Here is a 24,628-nt window from a genome sequence, read left to right as displayed (position 1 = left end):
TTAAAAGACAGCTTGGAGGTTCTTTCAGGGATATCTTAGTATTACCTTAACCAGAAGGACAAGCTTTTTTTTTTTTTTTTTTTTTTTTTTTTTTTTTATCTGATACGTCACATATAATCCTCTCCATCATTTAAAGAAAGAAAAAGGCAAAGCGAACTGAAGATAGGCTCCTTATTCAGTACAACTGTCCCAGCACTGTGAGTGCTACCCACAAGGGCAGGGAAAAACTCCTTATACCAAGGGTCCTTGCATCCATGGGGGGGTGGGAGGGGGGGATGGACAGGGAGGACAGAAAAAGACACCTTCCACCTTTCTGCCCCATCAGGTTACCCAGAAAATGAGAGAATGGAGAAAAAGAATTAGCACGCCTATTCCATGCAATACCTACAAAGCGATCTACAAAGTGATCCAACGCCTCATAGTTAGACATGGCAAAAGCCACCTGGAGTCAGACTACAGCTCCTGATTACCATTCCAGCAATCTAGCCTGCCCCCCTCCCCCCCCCCCCAAAGACCTGGGCAAGTTTGAAGATCATGCATAGCACTGCAATATTCTCATCCTAGCCTATAACTAGGATGGTCTCTTACCCCTAATGCTGGCCATATGCCATTATTTCTAGCCGATACAGGTTTGGGGTTGTTTTTGTTGTTGCTCTTATTTTGTTTTTGTTGTTGTTGTTATTTTTATTTGCCTGTTTTGAGTGGACAATTAACTAACTGAGAACTGAGAAAACAGTCAGGAGAATTGAACACAAATCTGAGAAGGGAGGGAGAGGAAGACTACCAGCAAAGATAGCTTCTGGGGAAAGGAAAGCAATCCAAGCAGAGGAATGAAAGGATGCAGAAGAAAACAATGACAATTAAAGATGACATGGTAAAAGATAAGAGTGAAAGTGTGTAACACCATCCCACCCCCAAACTCAGGCAAAAACTGTAGGTGTTGAGTACATTTTTAATTGAGAGCATAAATGATTTACATGCTCACAGCAGTGCATTCCTCCTTCCTCTCCCATCAGTGAAGTTCTTTCATCAAGTATCAAATCTTGATTTCCAGCATTAATACAGTAAATAAAGGCTGGTCTTTATTCTTTCTGTACCTTCTGATAGTGCATTGCTTTCTACCTGCTGTCAAGCAAAGCTCAAACTGAGAAATTTGTCTCAAAAAATGTATTTTAGTTGAACATGACAAGCTAATCAAATAGCTGTTTGTACTCTTAGGAGGAAAATGCAGCTGTTAACATTTGGATGATTCTACAACTAACATTTGTATGATCTTACATCTTAATGTGAACATATTTGAATGCTTTTGGGTGCGGCATGATAAAGAGCTGGTTACTAAACTTAGCAGCACTTCATGTAGATTAGATGTTATAATTGATGCTTACAGAATAGGACCCAGAGAAAGTAATTTTATGTTGCTCCAATTTCACTGGTTTATATTTAAGTTACATGAAGGGCCTTTACCATGGGGAAAAATGTACATGTATTCATGGCCAATTTAAACTGTCTTTATTTGTTCCCTGAAAGTGGGTGGGTGTGTTATTACCGCCCAGGGTGAACTCTCCCTAGCCCAGTGCCCTGGGGTCTCACTATCGGGCCTCAGCCTCCTTCCATTTTCCCCTGCACTCTGCTTCACTTCTTGTACACCAACAGCATGATACAGACTTTAAGAATTCCTCTGCCCCACACAAAACAGTACCACTCACATTGATTTTTCAGTCCTGTAACCATCCTTTTCACAGCATTAAGGCCTTGGACATACTATGGGTTTTCAATTTGCATCTTCAGGAGCTTTTGCAGGGGAGGCATTTAGACAGACTGGCTTTGTAGAGCAGCTCTCAGAGCAATAATCCTTTAGCTGGCGTAGACAAAGGAACAGCCAGAAATCCCCAGCGTGCATTCCTCTGCCTCCATTTCCTCTCTTTTCCTGCTCCTCTTGCATCATTCAACTCTTCCAAGGGGTCCAAAGTTCCCATTTCTCATGCACCTTCTGGTCTAAGTCAGACTCCTGTACTTTTTCCTCTTCCTGAATACACTCTCTGGTCAGTAAAGTTACTTTACTGAGAAGTAAACTCTTCTTATTTCCTTTCTGAACCTTCTACCACAAGCTTCTCCATGTACCTGATTTTTTTCTTGCCCTCTGCACCCAATCCTGACACAGACAAACTTTCTATCCTGTCCCTCTTACTCAGCCTCCAGGATTTTTACATATCTGCTAGTCTATTTATTAACAGTTTTCCACTCAAAGATCTGGCTCCATGCACAAAGTTGGGAAGAGCAGGGCTTTCCCTAGAACAGGGATACTTTTGTTTCTTTCTCCAGAACCTGCTCATGTGCCAAGAGCCTTTAATGATCAGCCTGGATAAATCTGTTGGCACCACGCTGTGCCTTCAGCAAAAAAGACTACCAGAGACATAAGGTACTGATAATTCATACTAGTCAGAGTGGAATTTATATATTGGGATAGATAACCCAAATCATCCCAATATTATATTATACCCAGGAGACAAGTTACTGTAGAGGTGACAGGCATGAGGCCAAGCAGTGAGATTTACACCTCCGGAGCCAGGAACCTAATTCAGCCACAGCTGATCAATGAAAGCCTGAAGTAAATGGAGCAGCTCCAGGATTGTATTGAGGTACGAAGCATTAGCCCGAGCGCAGACAGACCCTGGGCTGCTTCTTCCCAACCAATATCTTTCCCAGGAGAAGGCTTGAGGCTTTGAGTTGTGCCAGATTCAATGCTCTAAAATACTCCTGCTGCAAGAGGTGAGAAGCCTCATCCTTCTTTCATATTTCCAGGTGGATAATTTAGATGGCTCAACCTACTGGCTTCTGTGAACCATTTTCTCTGACGTTTTTCTGCAAGCACTGTAGAAGGCACCTAGGTGGCTGCGTGAGGGCTGTGGTGGCAGGGTACCCAGAGGTAACTGCAGCTAGCGCTGTACTGGGGAGCTTTTGTAAATCCAGATCTAGCTACTGAAGTTGTTTCAGCACTTTTAAAAGTCTCACATTCACTAAAAAAGCCTTATTCTACAATTAAGATTTTTCAGCTTTCCCATATTGTGCAACAGCCCTTACCACAGTTTGAGTTCTCTATGTTGATAAAGAAAAAGGAACCCCACATATCTAGAGTTTAGCTGAAACAAAAATAACCCTAATTCATGACAATCAATGAACACTGTCAGGGCTGGTATGAGATCCTGTTTTAGCAACTCTTAATTAAAGCTGGCACATTCCAAACACTCATCTAAAATTATACTTAACAGGAAAGTCATAAAAGAGGGAACTTCAATCAATGTTTGAAGAAAGGAAAGAATAGATAAGATTTTTGTGTATGGAACCTCTAGTTAAATATTGGCAGAAAAGGGATGTAACAACAGTAACAGGCAGGGGAAAGAACTCTAGTCAGGCCTCATTAACACGGATTGTATAAAAAAATTATTATTTTTTCCACTTTTCAGAAGTTTGCCCATTTTTTTTCCAGAAGTTAATATGAAACTCCATAGTACAGTTTTCATAGCCTAGTTTAAGCCTTGGAAGAAAATACTTTTTTTTTCCTCAACTTAAGAAAATAAAATTTTTAAAAATATCAAATTTTCTTTGTGAGCCTTCCCTTCTGCTTTTATTGTATCTGGGTAACCATAAATTGAAGAAAACAGTATTGCTCATCTGTCTAATCATTTGGCCTACATTTTGATTCTGTTTCTATGCAGCAGTTCAGGTGTTATGGTTAGTGAGACATGGAGAGAGAAGTAAAAATTATTCTCACATAATGAATAAAGGGGCAATAATATCCCAGGTGCTTCATCATTCTTGAAGAGACATCAACATAGCTTAAACTGCTCTAGATTATCATGGCTTGTCTACACACGGTGGTTTTAATTCGGTTCAGTTAAACCAATGCAGACTTAAGTTGTTGGTGCTGACTAAACTTAAACAAGAATAATATGGTAACAAAAGGATTGTCCAAGGATATTGTCAAAGTGATAGGGAACTGTGACTAAACACAAAGATATGTTTAGATAGGATATAATATGCATCCTTTGGGATTTAACTCTCATACTGATGCAAGTGAGGTAGAGGTGCCCCAGAAGACAATTTCTCATAACTGCCTGTTTCTAAACATACCCCCCAAACTCTGCTGGACACTGGGCATGGTAGAACAAAATCCTAATCACTGCTGCAAATCCTGTATGCTTTTATTCTTGTCTTTAGGGATAGCATTTCAAGATCACAGAAATCAAGTAAGTGTGCAAATGCAGACCTGCTAGATGTACAGTATTGCTATGTTACATAGGCAGGCACTGGAATTACAAGAGTGTGGTTAGCATTTAATGCACCTTAAGATAACTTGAGCACAGAATGCAGTTTTCAGAAGTCACATGCACTGTGTCAGGCCCAGACAGACAACAGACTGCAGAGCAGGGTGAATCAGGGTGTGCCCTGACACTGTGGGTCACGGATCTCCCCATTTAGGGACCCTCCTGATGAGAATGCACCTTGCCTCTTCCCCTGGACTTTATTATCAGTGTAAAGTAATCACCAAAAAATTAAAACCCCTAAGCATAAGCATCAATAAATGTAGTGTATTAATGCCAAATTTATCCTAAAAGTCTAAATCTAAGAACATTTTTCTGCCTTATACATATTTCTAGCTCAAAATGCACCTTATCTCCTGTTCTCAAACATTTTTCCTATTTATACCCTCCTTCCACAGCTGTGCCTTATTCCCCATTCAACATCCATTTTCCCTTAAGAGGGATAATTAATTTAGAACTCCAGGCAATAAGACTTAGGTGAGAAACCAGCTTTCTTGGTGTTGCCTTTCTTTTCTTAACTATTAAATGGTGCAATTCTGTCTGACATTTGCATGGGAACAGGGGAATACATCTAAAATCAAAACCAAAAAATAAATCCTTTTAGTGCTCTACTAGCGTAACAAAACAGAGGAGGAACTCCAGAAGTTGTTCTTCTACTACTACAGTATTAATTCATCACAGGTTCTTAGTATCTAAAAAGCAAAGAACTGACAAAATGAAGCTTGATGTCATTCACTTAAGCAATCACACACTTGCCCAAATCAATAGTTTTGGAAAGTATTTTCTGGAACCTCAGATACAAGAGTAGTACTTTGGAGATTTCTTTTCCACATGAAAACAGACCAGCCTGTTGGAGTTTATTTAATCTTTTGTTCATGCTCCATACTTGGTAGTCCTGAAGGCTGCTAGCAGTCAGGTGCTTCAGTCACCTGGTCAGTCTCAGTCCATTCTTACCTGAGATAATTGATCCAAGTGATCATTTTGACCTCACAAAAAAAAAAAAAAAAAAAAAAAAGAATTGGTCCCCAGACTAGGGGAACTGTCAGCTCAGGTTTTTTGGCTGAACTGGTCTTAGGATGTTGCTGCCTCTTACAAAGAAACTCATCCTCGATAAGAAAACGCAAACCAAAGACAGATTCGGTGTCATCCTACTCTGAGTACAGTTTAAAATCCTCAGTTGTTCAAGAACCTGAGAATAACTATCTGAGATACTTCCTTCACTGTTTTGGGTTGCCTTAGTACTCACAGCAAGCCTGCCCTGATCTCAAGGAATCTGCAAATATGGGCAGGTATTGAAATGGGACACAAGTGTCCCAAGAACACATGATTATATAACCAGGGACATAATGATAACATTGGTTATTCAGTGAGGTTTGTACTGATGTCCAATCAAGCTAAGACTGAACTCAAAGACTGTTTTGATTTCAGTGCATAGAAAAGACTTCTCTTGGTGATGCAAGTATGACAAGTAGTTTATTCCGCACACATGCAATGAGTGACTTCTGCTAGCCTACTTCTTGCGTGATTTCCCTTTAGAACTAAAACCCCAGTCATGATTGTGAGAAATATTATCATTTCCACCCCCACCGATAATGTCACAGTATATGAAGTATTGAAGCAAAAAAGAAAACATTCACTCATGCAGTGCTGTATTTGAGTCTACTTTGACTCTTTAAATAAAATCCAGGTGATTCTACCTTTCTAACACAGTATGTGCTCACTGTCTGCACCGTATTTTGCAGACGCTACAAGAGTCACTTTATGGAAGTGCATTTGTGGACAAGAGCAAGAGGGGACCCTACATTTGCAGTAAATAAAAGCATCATTCGCAGATCATCTCTTAAGTCCTACCAGTGACCTTTTGGAAATACAGCTTGGACAGGTAAGGGAAATTACAATGGTGATTATTTTTAATTTGGTGTTACTTTTTGCTCTGAAGTATAATGTGTATGAAAGAAGAGGAGCTTGCAAACTGTATTTAAAAAGAAGTGGGTTTGTCAGCAATGACAATAGTTAGGGGGAGATTTAAATGAAATAGGTGTTTTTTTCATCTTTAATGCCTGTAATTACTTAATGCACTGTGAAAAAGAGCACATCATTAGTCTTTTCTCCACAAAAGACAACACAGCACTGCAAACCCAGTATTTTGTTCACTCATTTTTATGAGCCTGATTCCTATTTAGTGTATGTTTAGTGACAATACATTCAGTTGAATAATTTACAACATACATGACAACTTTTCAGGGGAGGTTTTTATCAGTGTCAGGCAGCTTCCTGTTTTTCAACATGTAAACACAAAACAGGAATCACCACTAACATTATTAGTGTTGGCTCATCTTCCTGCTGTTTGGATGGAAAAGCCCCATTTTTTTTTTTTTTTGGCAGTGAATTAGTATTGTTACTTTTAGAACTTCTTCATTGTAAATGCTGAATTAAATGTATTATCATAAAAGAAAAGCCCTGTATTGTACAGACACTGCTCAAGTTGCAAAGCCAGACACTCCTGGAAAATGCTAAAATTACATTTACATCATATTAAGCTTGCATCTTATTACTTTTGTATTCTTAAGTGCAGACAGCAACCTTACTGGTAATAGCAAGTCTGCTTACAACAGCTCCAGTTATGCCATGTTTACTCACGAGTATCCTGAGAGTAGGAATCCATCCCCATTCAAAGCATTTCACTTGGTTTACAATACTTTCACAGGCAGTTAAACTTGTGTAAGGATTGTTTTAAGCACTGATGTTTAGCTGCACACAACTGCACTACATTCTGGTATTCATACCAATAGCTTAACTGAAGATAATTTTAAGTTGAGCAAAGTTTAGTCCTTTGCATTATGGTATATATAGCTATCAGGTGCTAGCAGCTAACCCTGCCTTGTGTGAAATGCCTCAGTTAAAGGAAAAACTAGCTCCAAGCTAATAAGATTTTTTTCTATCCAGGTTCTTTTCATGTTGCAGCTTACCTTTTCACTTTGTTCAGGGAAGGATAGTTAGATTAAAAAGCACTTTGAAATAACAAAATATCAGTAAACATTTAGTTTCCCTTTCCACATGATCATGGAATTTTTTTTTGGCCTTCTCTTCAAGCCTTATTGTTTTCTGTTATTCACACAATTTTATGTAGGTACACACCCTACATAAGGTGCCAAGCTGCACAGTATGCTGCTGGATTCAGTAAGAGATTTAAATTTAGCAATTTTCTGATTGGAAATAATACCATTATTCATATGCCCTTGTGCTAACTCCCAGGCTGCTGCCTGGTTCTCTTGATAATATTACATTCCTGATGCACATTATCTCAGAGGTCAGTGCAGAAGGAAAGGTGTTACACAACTCTCAAGAACAAATCCTCCAAGAAGATCTCAGATAGGCACAGAAATGTTATATCCTAATCTTGGCACAACATCTGCTGGTCTCTTATTTTAAACATACACAGTTTCTAGGTGTTACTTATAGCTGAGACATTTCTTTAATATGCTTAGTATATCCATTACACAGGATATCTGTTAACAAGAATGGTAAAGAACAGTGGACTAGTGGGCTAAACTAGGGAAAAATCTGAGTTTATTCCTATTTTTGAAGTTACACGGATGATTTTTACTAACTTAAGTTTCTTTGTAAATAACCTACAAAGGCGAACATCTAAAGATAGCGATAAAATTCCAGAAGCAGCTGAGCAATGGCTGTTTTCTATAGGTGCCCACATTCAGAATTTTGCTGACCCTATAGACCCACGTTTTAAATTTATGTTTCTTGGTGACTTGATTGCTACACCTGAGGATTATATGTAGTGTCTTTCTATCAGAGAGGGTGTTGTGAAGAAGAAAAGGCTAATGCTGTATCAGCATGAGAGTCTATACAGGAATGCAGAATCAGCTGGAGATGCTTCAAGTAGCCTGGGTACCAAAAAACACATTAGCCTTCCCTGTGTTCCCTGCTGTGGCCAAACACCTCCCAGTCAAACTTGCTTATGCCTCTTTGTTTTGCAGTCCAGTCACTTGTGTGACTGCAATGCAGGCATAAGTCAAGGCTGACGTAGCCCTGTGGAAATAGAAAAGCCGTGCAGCTGCAAACAGCTGGTATGACCTGGGACAACAAGCCATCAGCTGATGAAAGTTAATAGGGACAGAAGCACCTGTATGCTTCTCCCTTCCCCACCTTTAGATCTACAACTGAGCATCTTAATGTAGCAAGTTGGGTGCAACTGTGCATGAAAGCTGCGAAGAAATGGAGATTAAAATAGATTTTTTTTTTTTTGCCTGAGATGAAAGGACTTATTGGACTTATTGACACAAGGCAGGGACTGCGATCTTGTTTACCAGGTAAGTGTGGGGGATAGAAATTAATACATAAAAAGTTGCCATGACCAGAAATCAGATTCACTTCGGGAACAAAATTCATGAAACCAAGATATGCCTCACATCACACCTTTGCATAATTAGCACTTCTTTTGTCATAGCCCAGAATGGCCCCTTTAGAACCAAACATTTCCACAGGACACTAAAATATTGTCAGTCCTTTCTAATGAAGCAGTAATACAGGCTTTAAATCTTAATGAAAGTGTTGAAAAATAATAGAAAATTTTAAAAACACACATGCAGAAATTTACTTGTGCATCATTTTTAGTGATTGCTGGTAAAGCAGGTTTGATGGGAGCACTAATTTTTTTTTCCACTTACTTCCTTCTTTTCTCCATAAATATAAATTGTCCGACACTTACCCTAGTCATAGTCATATTAAATAGGTAAAAAGACTTTCTTACCATGATAGGAGTTACTCTGCAAAAGAGAAAGATGAAGAGAGGCTTTATGAAACAGAGGTAGCAGACAATAGCAGGAGTGTGTGAAATTGCAGAACAAGTGGAGAGACAGGAGCTGCTGACTAGATTGCTAATAGAGCCAAGGAGCTCTGGAGAAGAGACGAGAGTGGGAGAGCTGAAAATAAACCCATGCATCTCTTACTGATATGCCTTTCTCCAGATAAAGGACAGAAAGCCCAAAGGCCCTGCTTATACAGATTGGCATTGCTCCTCCAGCTCTAATGACAACTGTGCCTAGTTGGGGCAAGCAAAAGAAAATAAGGCCGATAAAAATAACAAAAGGAAAAGATCTGTATCCCTTATATTTTTATTTCAAACTGATCACCTTGTGATGGTACACAAGAGCTGACAGAAGAGCTACCAGTTTGCGGTACAAACATTTAACATGTTTGCTGTACTCAGGCTTTTGCAAAGCACATTTTGGGACTGATATTTTCTTTCCTCCTTCTCTCACTTTTCTGGGACCTTAGGTGCAGCTGTAGTACTTTAGAGATTCTTTTCTATGTCAAAGCAGAAACACATTCTCAAGCTAGTGCTGATCCCAGTAAGAATGGTAGTACATATACTTGCAGGTAGTGGAGTATACTTCAGTCTACATTGAATACTATATGTGTATGTACTTCTGGCAATCAACAGAAAGCATGCTCTATGAGTTCTCTGCTTTCTCATGAGTCCTCACCTACAAGCTGAGATCACATCTCAGCACACTAACCATGCAGTTGTGTGCAGGCTTGTCTACACCTCAGGCAGTTATGTAAGAGTTTAATTGTCAGCAGATTAAAATTCAGTTTAACATGTATTTGCCCATGCAGTGCTGAATTCACAGCAGAGAGGAATGGTGCACTCTTTCCTGTGCTGTCCTGCCAATCCAGGAACCAGTAAAAATTATTGTGTGCTTCATCAAAAGGAATGGGTTTAAGAAGAAGTCCTCCTCCTCTGACAAGGGAAGCATGCTATTGCTGTTAAAATAATAGGAACTATATAGGTTTTGACTTTTGAAGGTGCAGAGATCCAGAGTATACAACTGTGGCTGACTTTCAATATAACAGGTTTAAAAAAAAAAAAAAAAAAAAAAAAAAAAAAAAAAACACTATTTGTACAAGTCTTTCTTTCAAATAATTAAAAGAAGGACTAACAATTTGCATTTTAAGCTTGACTGTGAGTCATTCCTGGACATGCCCTACACATTTAGTAAACAAAACCCCATTGTGTTACCTTTGTCTTTGCCTTTCTGATTGTAGCAACTGCAGATCTTTCCTAGGAAGCATACACAATTTGACTAGTGCTGAAGTAAAAACTCCTTGAAAACAACAAAGATGTTTTCATGAAAAAAATCTATTGATCAAAATTTATCAACTCAAAATTATCTGTTGAAAATTAATCTACTCGAACTGAAAAAATCTACGGTAGAAAGCATACAGATAATTTGAATAGCTATCAGAGTCAGACAGACTAGAAAATAAGAGGCTATGCTCTATTCAAGCTCTAACCCCAAGCTTCAACTGCTTCCACAGTCTCAGCACAGCTGGAGATTTTTGCTAAATTTATCAGCAGCAAAGCAGTGAACAACCAGGAAATATGAAAATGGCATAATTAGACTTCAGACTTAGCATCCCAGTGATGGGAGCAGAGCAGCTCGCCACCCCTTTGAAACCAGAGGCAACTTTCAAGTATTGCAAACCAGATCAAAAAAAGATGTCACTAAAGGTTGCATTTCTATTTGGAATAGTTAGAAAGGCAGAACTGTATTTAATCCTTCATTTGAAGGAGATACAGCTCAAGGCAGCTGCAAATTTAATTTTTAGCAGATCAGCGTTATAATAGACACTCAGGAAAACAAACCAGAAATATCACACTTTCTAGCAATTAAAAAAAAATATATTGGTGAAGTCTTTGTGACACTTCCAGTGAAGCAGTGCCTCTGTGGTACTGTGGTTATGACATATTTTCTGAAGGATGAATTAAACCATTGGTTAAGACTTCACAAGTGCTAAAACCTGCTGACTTCCTAGATAAGCTAGGCATGTCTTCCTGTTTTGACAAAGAAAAAAAGCTGTCCATTTGGAAAGCTTTAACTATATATAATTTAGTTTCTCTAAAAAGCATTATGCTGATATTTTTGAAGCAGATACTAAGGAAAAATGCTACTCTGATGAATCTATGGCCTTTTTTTAAAAAAACAAACAAACAAACATGTACACTGAGGAACCAGAGTCTCTAATGAAATCAATACCTTGCATTAGTTGCCCTCACTATATCTGAAAAACCAAGTCTTTATATCATTATAGCATCAGTGCTCATTCTCCTAATTGCACTGTATGGAGCTGATGAACAAAGCAAGTTTGTTCTGCTGAATTTTTTTCTTTGTAGATACTGAGTAGTTGTTGTAGTATAAACTGGTAATTCTGTAGATAAAGTTGAGTTATAACTCAGCATTAAGATACAGTAGAAAGAGGAAAGAAATAGGAGCTATCATAAAGAGTAGAGGATACCTTCTCCTTGCATTAACATTTTTGAACTGAAGGAATGGGCTCCCCTTTAGGTAGCACACTGTTCTGCACTCTATTAAAAAAGTATCATTTTCAGGTAACATTTAACATAAATCCTTCCTAAGGATTCCCTACAGGAATAAGGTGGCCTAGCTAACAAAACCTTGCTTTATTCAATAAAATATACTCCTTTTTTCCATCAAAAATCTAGATAGGGCACCTACTTCTACCATCTTTGTGGTTCAACTGCTACTGCACAAATGTTCCTTTATATCCAAGGGATACCTGATCACTACTGCACATTGCTGCCTACAGGACAATAGTCTCCATTCACGTACCTTGCAGAATGAACAAACAAGGGCACAAGACATTGCTAAGCACACAGAAACCCATACAAACTCCCACAGACACACCACTTTCCCTGCAGGATTGTCACATAATCTGTCACATGAAGAAAGTCAAAATAGCAGGTTTTGCTGCCTTGGCTCCTCCCTTTGCAGTCTTGCAGGAGAGAAAGGAAGAGTTACAAGACTCTGGGCAAGGTGTCAGTTCACTGCTGCTGCAAGATGTGACTGCCCCACTTGCAGGACACTGCAGTTATTCAACGGCAGACTCTGCTTTGGTTCCCCATGTGGGCAGCTCAGGGCTGTCCTATTCGTACAATCACAGGCACATTTCGGACCAGATCTCCAAACTGGAGGAGATGAGGTTGATGTCCTGAAAATGCACTGTTTGGAAAATCACATGGAAAAAATCATAGGAGGACAGAGTTTTTATAGACTATGGGTTTAGTACTATGTCAGTACAGCTTTACACCTTCCCCTATTACACTTTTGCTTCTCATTTATCAGTCCTGCCTCAAGAAAACACTGCAACACAGATATGTTCGTCTCTCATTCTTTATATGGTGCCCCAAAGAGCACAAACACCCCTTAACACCTGTCAAATGCCTGTGGTTTGGGACACACGGCATAGCTAGTGCAATCTAGCAGATCTTCTGAAGGAATACAGAGGTCAGAGGCTCACTAATTTGCAATGTTCTTCAGGGTGGTCCTTGAGGTGATCTAAACTAATGTGTCTGGACTGAATAGATCTTATTTTTTAGCATCCCAGTGGGTGCTGACCCACTGACAAATCCTAGCACTAAAATAGGCATGCAAGGAGCCCCCGCTATGGTGGAAACTGTTCAGCTGAGCAAGGCTAATACAGAAGAACTACAACTTAAGCTCTTGCTAATTACAATAAGTGTTGGCTTTGCCCAAAGGAAAGGATGCACCAAAATCACAGAAGTGGTTTCTCAGGGCAGGAATTGTGTCCTTGTATGAATTTATCTGTAAAGGACACTCCAAAGGTGTAATAGAAATGAGCGATACAAAAGTACGCAGCAATAAATACCAATGGCATCCAGACATCCTACTTATCAGCCAAAACATTGACTACCTGCTTATTATCTTCTCATAACAAGTCCCAACCTTCCACCCAGCATCTTACCTTAGCACAATGATTTTTCCAAAGGAGACTTTCTACAACTTAAGCATCAAAATTATACTTATGAAAGAAGTTAAAGGCTGTTTCCAGTAGTAGTCAGAAATCCAACAGGGTTTCCCAACTGAGGAAGTGTTACGGTAACAGACTTTTGAGTTGCATGTCTGCCTTTAGTTGATGAGACTGATTGGTTCATTAACAGCACACATGGAAGAGCAACTTCCAGATACTCACCACCATATATCTATACATGCACACATTACAATTATGCTGAAGGCATAGGGGGCTTGCGTACTGGCATTATGAATTAGAACAGATTGCTTCCATTCCCTCAGCTTTCATAACTTGGCTATAACAAAATAAACTGCAGTGTAGGGAGCTGGCAAGTTATTGTCTGTATTTGTAAGAGAAGGAGGTGGCAAATAACTGTGTGTAGCATTTTGTTCTTTGTACTGAGAATGTGTTACACTACAAAACCCTTCCTTATTTTTCTGTAAACAATTATGTGTAAAATAAAATAGCAGCCATCTTAACGCTGTCCAAACCTAGCCGTTCTCTGATACGCAATTTGAAGATGTTTAAACCTAGTTTGTAAGCAGCTTCTTCCTGCTAGTGTTAATCCTGGGGATAAAAGGAAGGAAAAGAAAAAAATATATAGAAAAAAATCTAACTGACATTAATGCCAGGATGGCAATGAAATTGCTTTTTACTCAGCTATGATGATTCAAGCATCATTTGTACTTGGGAAGCAACGTGAGTAGTTGGATACTTTTGGATAATACTACTTTACCCTTTGGAAACCATTTATGCTAGTTATTTATTCCTGGTACTGTGCTCAGCTGACTGTACCATATATCATCTCATCTCTGAAGAGAAGTTCTACATAAAATTCCTTCTCCAGCAGTACTTTCCCAGTGCAGGATTCTTGCACTTTTTTCTGTGGCAAAGATGGATTCGCTGGTACAACAGAACACCCTTTTCTTTCAATGTATTAAGCCTCAAGGAAGGCTGGTAATTTCCATTTCCCCCCTAAAAACCCAGACCTACTTTCCTTTAAAAACTGATCTTTGCATTCTGTCCCACTCCTGTACACCTCAGTTTCTATAATCAGCATCTTATATAAGAGACCCAGAACTGGGAGCAGTTATTTATCAGTTTTTGCATGCCCTCACTTTTTCCCCAGAGAGCACTGAAATAATTTGACAGATCCATGCTTGGTACAAGGGCTGTTGTAGCAGACAGCTTCCTCCTGCTAGACTGAACCCACTATCACCCTAAAAGGAATGGTGCTGGGGAAAGAAAACTCATTTGTGCTGTTTGCACCTACTCTGCTCATTGCAGAGGTGCTACAAGACACAGCAGACCACCAGGGTATTCATACATCCCACCACTGCAAGAGCTGCAGAAAAGTCTCCTGCCTGAACCACAGCATAGCTCAGGGCTTATGATGTTCACAAAATAAGGCCAACCCCAGAAGCAACACAGGGGACTGTAGCCCACATCCCAGAGGCAGGGATGGGCATGCCAGTTGCATGCCAAATACAGACTGGGAAAGAGGATACAGGCATGTTATTGCCCTCTGCACTAGCACCCTGTTTTTTGCACAAATATCCATCCGCAGTACAGGGAAGCAGGAGGGAGCCGTGGCACGCAGCTGGAGTCAGGCTCCCTCCCAACTTCACCCTGGGAGGCTATTTGTGCTTTTTATTGTTTGCCTGTTTATTTTCAGGTGGCTCTTCTGCAGCCTTGTCACTCAGCTGGTTTCTAACCGACCTGGCAGGTTTTTACTGCTCCCTTCCTGGTTGCTGGCAAAACAACAAAGTGTGGGATTTATAGGCAGTGGCTCCCTCACAGTAGCTGCAAGTAAAGCGTCCTCCCGAGGAGAGGAAGCCTTGCTGACAGCTGCCTCTGTTTGAGATGTCTGTGTGTATTTAGGCCCTGCTCCATCACAACACTGTAGCATGCACACGGCATCGGGCACATCTATGCTGCTGTCACTAGGCTACACAAAGTAAGGTGTGTGCTCAAGTCTTTGTGGGCTGTAGGGCCTTAAAGCCCTGCTTTATTGTCCTGGCAAGTCATGGAGTCATTGTGTAGCCTGCAGTGCCCCAGGTTGATGATTTACAGAGCAGCTGAAGAGAAAACTTGCAGCACACAAGTACCTCTGCAGTAAAGAAAAAAAAAAAAAAAAAAAAAGCACAGAATAACCCACTTGATTAATTCTGGGGAGAGGCTTTCAGGAGTGAATATGAATTTATTCTTTTTAATAGGCACTTTGGCCACAAAAATCTATCAACTCAGCACAGTTTTCTTTCTGCAAAGCACCAATAGGCAGGAATTGCTTCTAGAAGCCAGCAATGCATACCCTATGAATTGCTAACAAGCACCATACAGGGTGCAGGAGCTAGCAGCAGCCTTCTAGTGATAGATAATTTCTCCAAAACTTAGTCAGTGCTTCCACCCACTCCTTGTCTTGCCTATTCATCTCATGCCAAGCTTTTTTTTTTTTTTAATATCTTTTACTTTGTTATGAGAAGTTCCTTTGTGGAAAGCAGATGAGACTAACACTAAACCAGAATGTTATAAGGGTTTCTAAAGAGGCCAGAGTAGTCTGACAAAAGTTTATTCCCTTCTGAAGAAATATCCACTAATTATCAGTGAGCAGACTATTTGGTGTAGACAATCTAGCATCCTAGTTTGAGCTTTGTTGCTAGTATCCTCCATGAACTTTGCTCTTCTGGAAAACCATTTCTTCAGCAAGATGCTGTAACCCAGTGCCCTTAGATCAGCCATCCCTGCCCCTTGCTATGCTACCTTCATTCTCTTTGCTCTCCCACTTCCACAGAAAAACTCCAAATGCTGTACAAATCAAACTAGAAAGCCTTGTTTTTACAGCTTGCCACCCAGACAAAATTAGTCTTTCTGGTAAGGGAAATCTGCTTGGTTGCTGAAACCGAAGCAGGAAGCAGCTGTGCCAGCTTGAGACATCACACAGCTATGACTGGGAGTAGCAGCTCTCAGCCTTAGAGTTCGTCAGTGAGCCACTGCCTCCATAAGATAACCTAAACCATTTCCTGATGTTTCCCTAAATTGCCTCTGAGACTTCTGCTCCCCCTTTGGCTCAGTAATGCAAGTTCCCTTCACTTCTCTTCAAGAAGTGCATTGCTTTTACTGAGAGGGTTGAAAATTTGCCTCAAATTTCTGTTAAATAGAAATTGGGCCTCTTCATTCTATTATTCACTCATTGTCCACAAGGCTAGTCTACATCAACAAAGAACAGATGTGAATTTGAAATGTAAAGCTACCTGGCGTCATCACCACATAATCTGTGTTACAATAATGCTCAGTTTTCATCCGACCTTCAGAAATCAGCAGATTCAATTACTTGTAGCATTTGCTGAAGATCCTCCAGGGATCTCACCATAAATTATACTGTATTCTACAAATAGATATGACAACACTAATCAGCAAATTAAGTGACAGCGATCATTCCTGCAGAGATACTTAAACATCTGATTGAGCGGGTATATTGGACCTGCGCAGCCTACAGCTTTAGTCTTCAAGAGGTGCAGCTCTCATGCATAGGAAATGCTGACCTTGCAAGCATGAACCTGTAGGTTACTTAAGATATCTAATAAAAGAAAAAGGCTGATGTCTCCAAGCAAACCCTAACAGACATGGATGGATGGTGACTGTAGTCCTGTCATAAATATTTTACCCTGGTTGTTTCTACCCACTCAACTTTACATGACAATTTCCAGACTTAGATCTGACAGGTGACTTAGGTGTGACACTTTCTAATGATCACCCTTTTCCCACAGGGCAGTGCCCCCCTGCCCTGCCAGGTAGACCTAAGGCAGTATTTTCTGGAGTGCTCTCAGGAGCCATTTCTCAGTGGATGTGGACCAGTCCTTGTCCCCTATCTGCCCTCCTTGCCCTGTCAAGTTGTAATGGAAAAGCCTGGACTTTTTAAAACCCAGTGCTCTCAGCCAGCTGCTGGTGGGACTGTGCCCCACGCGTTTCACGCATGACAGGCAGTTCAGGAAGAGCAAAAATACTAGGCTGGGAGGGCAGTGTATAAAAAGGGCAAAGCTGGTGGCTGCAAGAGACCTTCTAGAGGTCATGGAGCAAAGGAGAGAAGTCACTAAAATAGTAGGCAGAGTGCATGGGCTAGTGTGGGCTGAGGCAGGTACCGATAGCAGGACTGTAGTGGGGACCAGGCTTGTAAGCCTTCTGCAAAGAGAAGCATGCGGCAACCCGTGGCACTGCTCTGCTGGGAAGGTCAGCCGACCGATCACAGAGACACATCCTGCACTTGCAGGCAGTGTCACCTTCATCTGGCCCCATCCTCAAGCCTTTCACTAGGAGCAGGTGCCACAGGAGGTGGGGGCAGCATGGAGAGGAGAGGTGTGATCACATCTCCTACTGCAAGCTGTTATTTTGACAGCTCTATTACAGTCATATAGAAACAACTCCTGGGAAGTGTAAAATACCATTAAAAAAAATCCAGGAAAATAATCTGTCCTGCAATATGCCAGCTTTCACTGAGGAAGACGACTAAATACCAGTGAGAAGATATGTGGTGAATTCTTTCTAGGGCTTTTTCTTTGGCCACAGCAAGTTATCATCCACCTGAAGAACACCATTTCTTCTCCTACTAAGGTCTGGTTAGTCTGTCCCCTGTTTAATTTCATAGCAGCTCTCTTCCCCAGGAGAAGTCCTTTTTTCTTTGAGCCAAACCAACTTAAGGAATGAACAGCCTTTTTCTGAAATAGCTTGCTTGGAAGAAAAGCAAACAACTTATCCCAGAAATCACTATGCTCAGAGTGCAAGTTCAACTCTGATTGCATTCACATGAAGTAACACAGTTTATGGAAAACACTGCTGTCATTTCCTAATCCAAGTGCCAACAGTGCCAAGTACTAGTACACAGATGCACGCTGTCTGATCAGGCCAACAATTCCTTTGCCAGCACCTTGAGAAAGGTTCATCCCCGCCATTTCTCAATTTAACGATGGTGTCACATCCTATGTAAACCAATGTTTATCTCATACAAAAACCACAACACCACTCAAAGGAGCATGATAATGTCTCGAGCCATCTCTGGAAGAGCAAACAGAGGCATGCACTCAGCCCAGCATGTGGCTGCAGCAAGGCAGCTCTACTGGGACTCAAGCCATATACTCCGACTGCTTTACCGCTCTAGGAGCCTGCAGTTGCATGGAAGAGCGGGCTGCCTGAAGAATTTCTTGCCCTGTACACCTCTGAGTCATAGAGAATTGTCTGAGTAATGCAACAACATGCTGGAAGTAGATATTGTCAGAGGCAATAAAACCAAAGCTTCAGGTATTTTCTTTGACTCACCTCTTGGAGTTTAAGAAGCATTTGGACTGTGCACTTAGTCACATGGTCTGAATTTTTGGGTAGGCCTGTGTGGTGCCAGGAGTTGGACTTGATGATCCTTGTGGGTCCTTTCCAACTCGGGATATTCTATGATTCTTTTCCCCTCAACCTACCCCAGCCACACACAGTACTGTGTAGCAACAATATCTTTTAGCTTAACACAAACAATCCTGCTCATTTGTGTTAGCAATCTCAACAGATATGTATATGCACTTTACTCTTGTTGACCATTCTCTCCCACCAGAAAAGCAGCAGAAGTGCTGATGGAGGAGCTTTGGTCACACTCCCTTCCAGTTTCTGGTGGCATTTGCTCAACAATGGTAGTTGGTAAGGAAGACACAAATGGCTTGCTAGTCAGGTGCTCATTGTGGAGCCCTACCCAGAGGAAATTCCTGTCAAGCATTCTAGAAATTCACTGTGACTTTGTTGCATTTTTTACTTCGTAAGAGGTATCCTGAAAAGTTAAATTTCATCCCTCATTATTGCAAATTATTCCCACAGCTGAAGTGCTTTTTTGTCTTAGGCAAAATACCACAAATTGGTGCTGTACTCTGTAAGTTAAGGGAGGCTCAATCAGCATTGCCCTTCTGTCAAGGGAATGCCTTCTTTCTGCACCTGACACTTCTTGTGAAGGGGCTCTCACAGAAAAAGGGAAAGTTTTCAACCTAAGGAGCAGCGCCCGAGTGCTGCTGGCAGGAGACACCCTCACTGGCAGCTTAGAGATGCTTCAAGTACTCTACAGATTGATGTAGTTATTTTCTTTCTTTCACTTACAAATCAATGATGCTATCAGACACTTCCACAGGAGATCAGGTTGCAAGGACTGAACTGTGGGAAGTAACATTGCAACTCAGTGTAGCAAATCCGCGTGCCAGGGAAAGGTTATTTCATTTTGAAACAAAAACATAAATTCGTTAATTCACCCTCTCACTTACTTGCTCACAAGCAGACAAAAATGCACATCCAGGTAGCCCCACAGGCACTAGGATTCTGGTATCCAGGGGTGTGTCCAGGAACATTCATGATGCCATAGATGACAAATAATGGCTGCTACAAACCCCTCCGACGTATCCTTGTGCTAGCAACCAGGCAGTGCTTTTGAAGATGCTTTCTTACACCCTTCAGGAGCTGATGAGGGTCGGTCTCTCTGCCCTGTCCCAGCTGTGAGGCATTAGGATTGATTGGCTCACTCTCTGTGTCTCCTGCATTGGGTGGTCTGAGGAGGTACCTGTAGAAGTGCTGGACATTTCATTGCTTCCTAGCATATGTGCCTTTTGTGATTGTGCTGTTAGAGAAGCTTTGATAAAGAATGAAGCTCTATGCCTAATTTCTGCCTTTTGAGCCTTTGTGGTACTGCTGGGGAGGTCATAATGATACCTTCTGCTGCACTGAAGTGGTGCCTTTGCAAAAGCATCATCTTTTCACATCTAATGAATTACTAGCAGGTTTTAATGCCAGTGCCGGTTGATGGCACAGTCAGCAGGTCAAAGTGCCTTCAGTATTTTCTGGTGCCCGAAAGAGTTTAATTATTCAGAGTTTTCAGAGTTTAATTATTCAAATCTCGTATGTATTGGCTAGTAAACCTTAATCTCTTTCTTCCCAAACTTCCTTTCTTTGCTCTCTCCAGCAATCTACAGTTTTGCTAATGAGCACACAGCCTCTGCACTCCTCACAGGACAGCTCAGGGCATAATTCCTGCGGGGAACCTCAGATGAGGTGTTATTTTGCTTCATGGGAGAGGTGTCCTGTTCTAGGGTCATTTTTAGAGTATGCAGAAGGAAAGGACTTCACCCAAACCCTACAGACTACTGCAGCTTCCAGCCTGCACACTTTCTGCCCGTCAAGAGGGTGATACTGCTTGTAGAGGATTGTACTGCTACTGCCCATTAAATTAGTGTAGCTGTCCTTGTACATCTGCCTGGAATATGGGAAGAGAAAATGCTTTGGTTTAAGCACAAAAGCTCTGCTTGCAGCTGAGGCACTTTGAGAATCACTGCAACTGGAGGCCATTTATAACTTTCTGCTCTGGCCATCACCTTGGTGCAGTTTGCTAAGGGTGGATAGAAAGGCTTCCAGTCCCACAGAAAATGTGCCTTTTTCTTGCTTGCCTTTTTTGTGCAAGTATTTTTAAGGCAAGTCTTAGTCCACTGGGGCCACAGGCTTACTTGCGGCTTTGTAGGAGGCTCATCGTACAATATTAATATAGTAATAGCTACAAATAAAGCCTTTTGCTTTCTCCCTTCCCCCTTTCCTGTGTCCTCTACCATGGGTATCACTGCGTTTTCTAGATGTTTATACAGTACCTCTTACATCTGGGAATGATTACAGGAAAAATCAAGATGGGGTTGATATTTTAACCATGGAACACCAAAGAGAGTTTCATTTGTCATGAGCTGGAGTAATTAAAAGTCATTTCTGCATGTTTTAGATGAGAGATTCTGACTTCAGTCGGGGCATGAGCTGTGCAAAGTGCTTATTTTTATAGTTTTGACGTAAATCATGGAATGTTTTCCTTCTTAATTTGGAACATTTGCCCCAAATGTTCCAAGTCTGTGTAGATAAGTCCATGCTCTTTTCTTCCTCATGACATACATCCATACACACTAAAGTTGCAGGGTTGACTGCCCAAGTTCAGCTGTACTGAAGACAGGACTGGGACTTCTTTTAAAAATAGTAATTTCCAACTGTTTCTGTTAGGTCACTGATCCCAAGTTAGATGCACAATCTTACTACCTGTTAAAATCTATCTTCTGCTCTGCAGAAGTGCCTTTGGTCATTTGCTTAACAAAACAAACATGCCTCCCTCCCCCAAATCCAGCACATATACAAAAATAATTCCATTGGTCGTATCTTTTTCTCTGGGGATATTTAAACTGTCAACTTTGGTGAGCGATGCTCTCCCCTCTCATTCTGTCTCATGGGAGATGTTCTGTTACAGGGGATTCATGGCAAACTCACGTTCTGAAATTTTCCAGAGGATTTAATATTAATGCACATTCAAGAGACCCGAGAAATCTTTCTCTTTTGAAATGGTAATATGCTATCAATAGCTTCTAGAGCTGGTATTGTTCAGCTTTCACAACTAGTTCAAAATACAGTCAGTGCAAACACATCTGATCCCAGGATGACAAAGATATATCATTTTCCAGGTCAATCACTGGCCCAGAGGATGGGGAAAAATGATTGTTGGCTCTCTGACATTGATTTGAGAAAGCAATTTCAAATATGCCCATGTAATTGTTATCATTTAATGTTGAACTAGGCGCTCTCTGCATTTCCAGCTGTAGCTTCTCTTGTTCGTGGAAAGTCCTGCTTGGTCACCAACAATAAACTCTTGAAAACCATAGGGCACATCTCAAAACCTCTAGAGGCAGATGTGGGAACAACAGAAGCTTTGATTTTGTTTTAAACTAAGTCATTTTGAACCCATGAAGCCTGTTACAAATGAACCCACATGTAAGAAAAGGGTTTATCACATGCACACTTTCCTGTAGTATTGGGTGTGCTTTACCACTGTTAAATAGAGCGCAGTTAAGTAGTGCTTTCCTCAGCCCTGTGTCTGCGACAGGGCTGTGTCTGCGAAGTCACCGTGATGACCCAGCCAAGGATAAAGGCCAGGTAATGCTCAGCACAACTGAAGAAAGGCAAAGAAAGAAAATGTAGCCTTGCTTCAGGAGGCTCCTTTTCCTTCAAAATCCCACTCTGGGCACGTGCCACAGCCTGTACGCTACTCCTGCCCTCAGGCTAGCACAAGTGTTTTAGGCCTGCATGGTACATCAGGTAAGGGATGTGATCTAGCTAGGAAAGAAGGAATATCTCCTTCATTCCCCTGCAGCCATTTTTTTAATTGCTTCTGAGAAATATATACAGAAAATTGTATGTGCAGTCTCAGCTGTCAATCTTTGCAGCCACCCAGAGTCAGAAATGATGGTGCAGTATAGCTGCCAATCCCCTCAAGTTGAAACTTGGACTTAGTGTCTAACATCCATGACAAGCCATCAATTAAAAAGTACTAAAATCCAACTCTCAAAACAGTTTAAATGATTAATATTTTGAAGCTGCTCATATAGAAATAAAACATGCCAAAATTTTAGCTAGAACAAACAACTTTGCACAACTTGTTTTACAGAGTACTCATTTGTTACAATAAAAAACGATGCAATCACCATTTCATTATTAAATGAGTACTTTTTTTTTTTTTTTTTAGCAAAAGTGGCAGATATGTCTTAGTAGCAATAACGTATTTTTATTGCAGACCTGTGCCTGAATGGTGTGTCGATGCCTGCACACCTTGCTGTACAAGTCTCCTGTCAAGAGAGCACAAATTTAGCCTGAATCCGGCAGCAGTGATCGTGAATGCCTGGCTGTTAGTTGCCTGAATGGGCTTCATTTGCAATCAGATCCACAGTGTGGCTCAAATGGAAATTTGCCTGGTAAATTGGTGTAAATTATTGTAACTAAGACTAGTCCTGTTCTGCTGCAGCTGCCAGCAGATTGCAATTTTGTCAGGGAAAGCAGGATCAGGCACTGTTGGCTGGTGCCTGTATTTCTGCTGAGGTGAGGCACGCCAGCCAGAAAGATACCCCAAAATGGTTCTATAGACACATCTCCCATTCTTTTTTTTTTTTTTTTTTTTTTTTTTTCATTTTTTTTCCCTTTTATAAAAATACGGCACACTTTTAATCAATTACCTGTTTTCTATAGCTCCCAGTGTTAGTGGTTTTATATCCTCCACTGATTTAGAGTCGCTAACTTTGATATTACTGCAAGTGTTATGATGTCTATTGATTTTTTGGAAGCATCATTTCCTGCAGTCATGTGAAAACAGTTTCCAGTTCACAAACTAGGAATGGTCCCACCTCTGCTGCTTGCAAAGGAAGGTGCAAGAATATAGTCAGTAACTGCTGCAAGCACCGGTAATATTACTGATGATAATTCTTATCATTACAAATAAGAATAAATTCCTGATTTAAATCAGGAAGCCTCACAGATGTCCCTGTTTGACTTCTGTGAGTGGGTGGCAGTACCAGGTAATAAGCCAGCTCCTGCCCTATATGACTTTGCTGGTCCGTCACCCCACAGCACATACTCTACACTGATTTATACTATGACAGACACAGCCTTATAAACACTTCCTCAGTTCTGAAGGCCACTGTAAGGAACGAATTTGAGTGACTGATGGTGAGTGCTAATCCTACAGCACTCACAGTTCTCCAAGAGTTCATACCAGCTGCACCCACAATGCTGCTGAGATGCTGAAAGCTGGCATGGTTACGACCCGTTCCTCCTTTTGGCCTGGGGGTGAGCACAATATTATCTTTTTCCACTATCTGAAAAAGGCAGATCTGGTGACAATTTAAGGATCATACATTATAATAGGCTATGGAAAGAATAATTTATGCCCTTGAGCCATTGTCAGATCTTTCAGCAAAATCAGACGTCTAAAGGAAAACCTAGTTCTTTGGAGAGCCACAGGGATTAGTAACGCACCCAAGAGGACATGGGGGCCAGACATGATGGCATTAGTGTGATCCACATGCATGGTTTTGTCATCTGTGACAGATTCAGGCATATACTTCATGTCTCTGTGTTTTGTAACAGCCATCTGGAAGTGCAAATGGGAAAAGACTGGGCTATGTTTCTTTCACAGTTCTGGTTTGTCTTCTTGCAGACAGTAACATCACCTCTGGCTTTTGCACAGAGCTGTGGGATGCCTTCTCTGCTGCTGGCTTGCACTACTCCTTTTTCTTTCTGATGAGATGAAAAAACCCATCATCAAAACCATCTCCTATGCAGGAGGGAGCACTCCAGCATAAACTGCCATTTTAAAAGACTTTCTTGATGTTGTATCTCCTGGAAGCTGAGGCTTGTGCTAGCCTTTGTGTCCTGGTGCAAGCCTAACTGCTCCACTACAGGCTCAGGGAATAATGACTGGCATGCAACCTCTCTGACTGACATTTAGGTGATTTTCAGGCAGCATGCCAAGCCTTCACATTGCCCATGCAGGGTTAGGTACCAGGTTTTTAAGGTGTAAAGCAACTGCAAAACATGAACAGAAGGGAGGGAAACCTGACACATTGCAGTGCCATGCAAAGACACCCACC

At 41.0% G+C, this 24,628-nt stretch overlaps 1 long non-coding RNA gene across 2 annotated transcripts in view; it reads left to right on the top strand.

The window, feature by feature from the left end:
- LOC118163464 overlaps positions 1-24,628 on the top strand; it is a 68,308-nt gene that overhangs the window by 11,447 nt on the left and 32,233 nt on the right. For both annotated transcript variants that reach the window (XR_004749068.1, XR_004749067.1), the window contains exon 3: positions 6,065-6,204. This is a non-coding gene — a long non-coding RNA (uncharacterized LOC118163464). The remainder of the gene's footprint in view (positions 1-6,064; positions 6,205-24,628) is intronic.

The sequence above is a fragment of the Oxyura jamaicensis genome, chromosome 3, assembly GCF_011077185.1.
Source record: "Oxyura jamaicensis isolate SHBP4307 breed ruddy duck chromosome 3, BPBGC_Ojam_1.0, whole genome shotgun sequence".
NCBI lineage: Eukaryota > Metazoa > Chordata > Aves > Anseriformes > Anatidae > Oxyura > Oxyura jamaicensis.
Note: the sequence above shows the minus strand (reverse complement) of the source record. Positions and strands in the feature narration are given on the sequence as shown.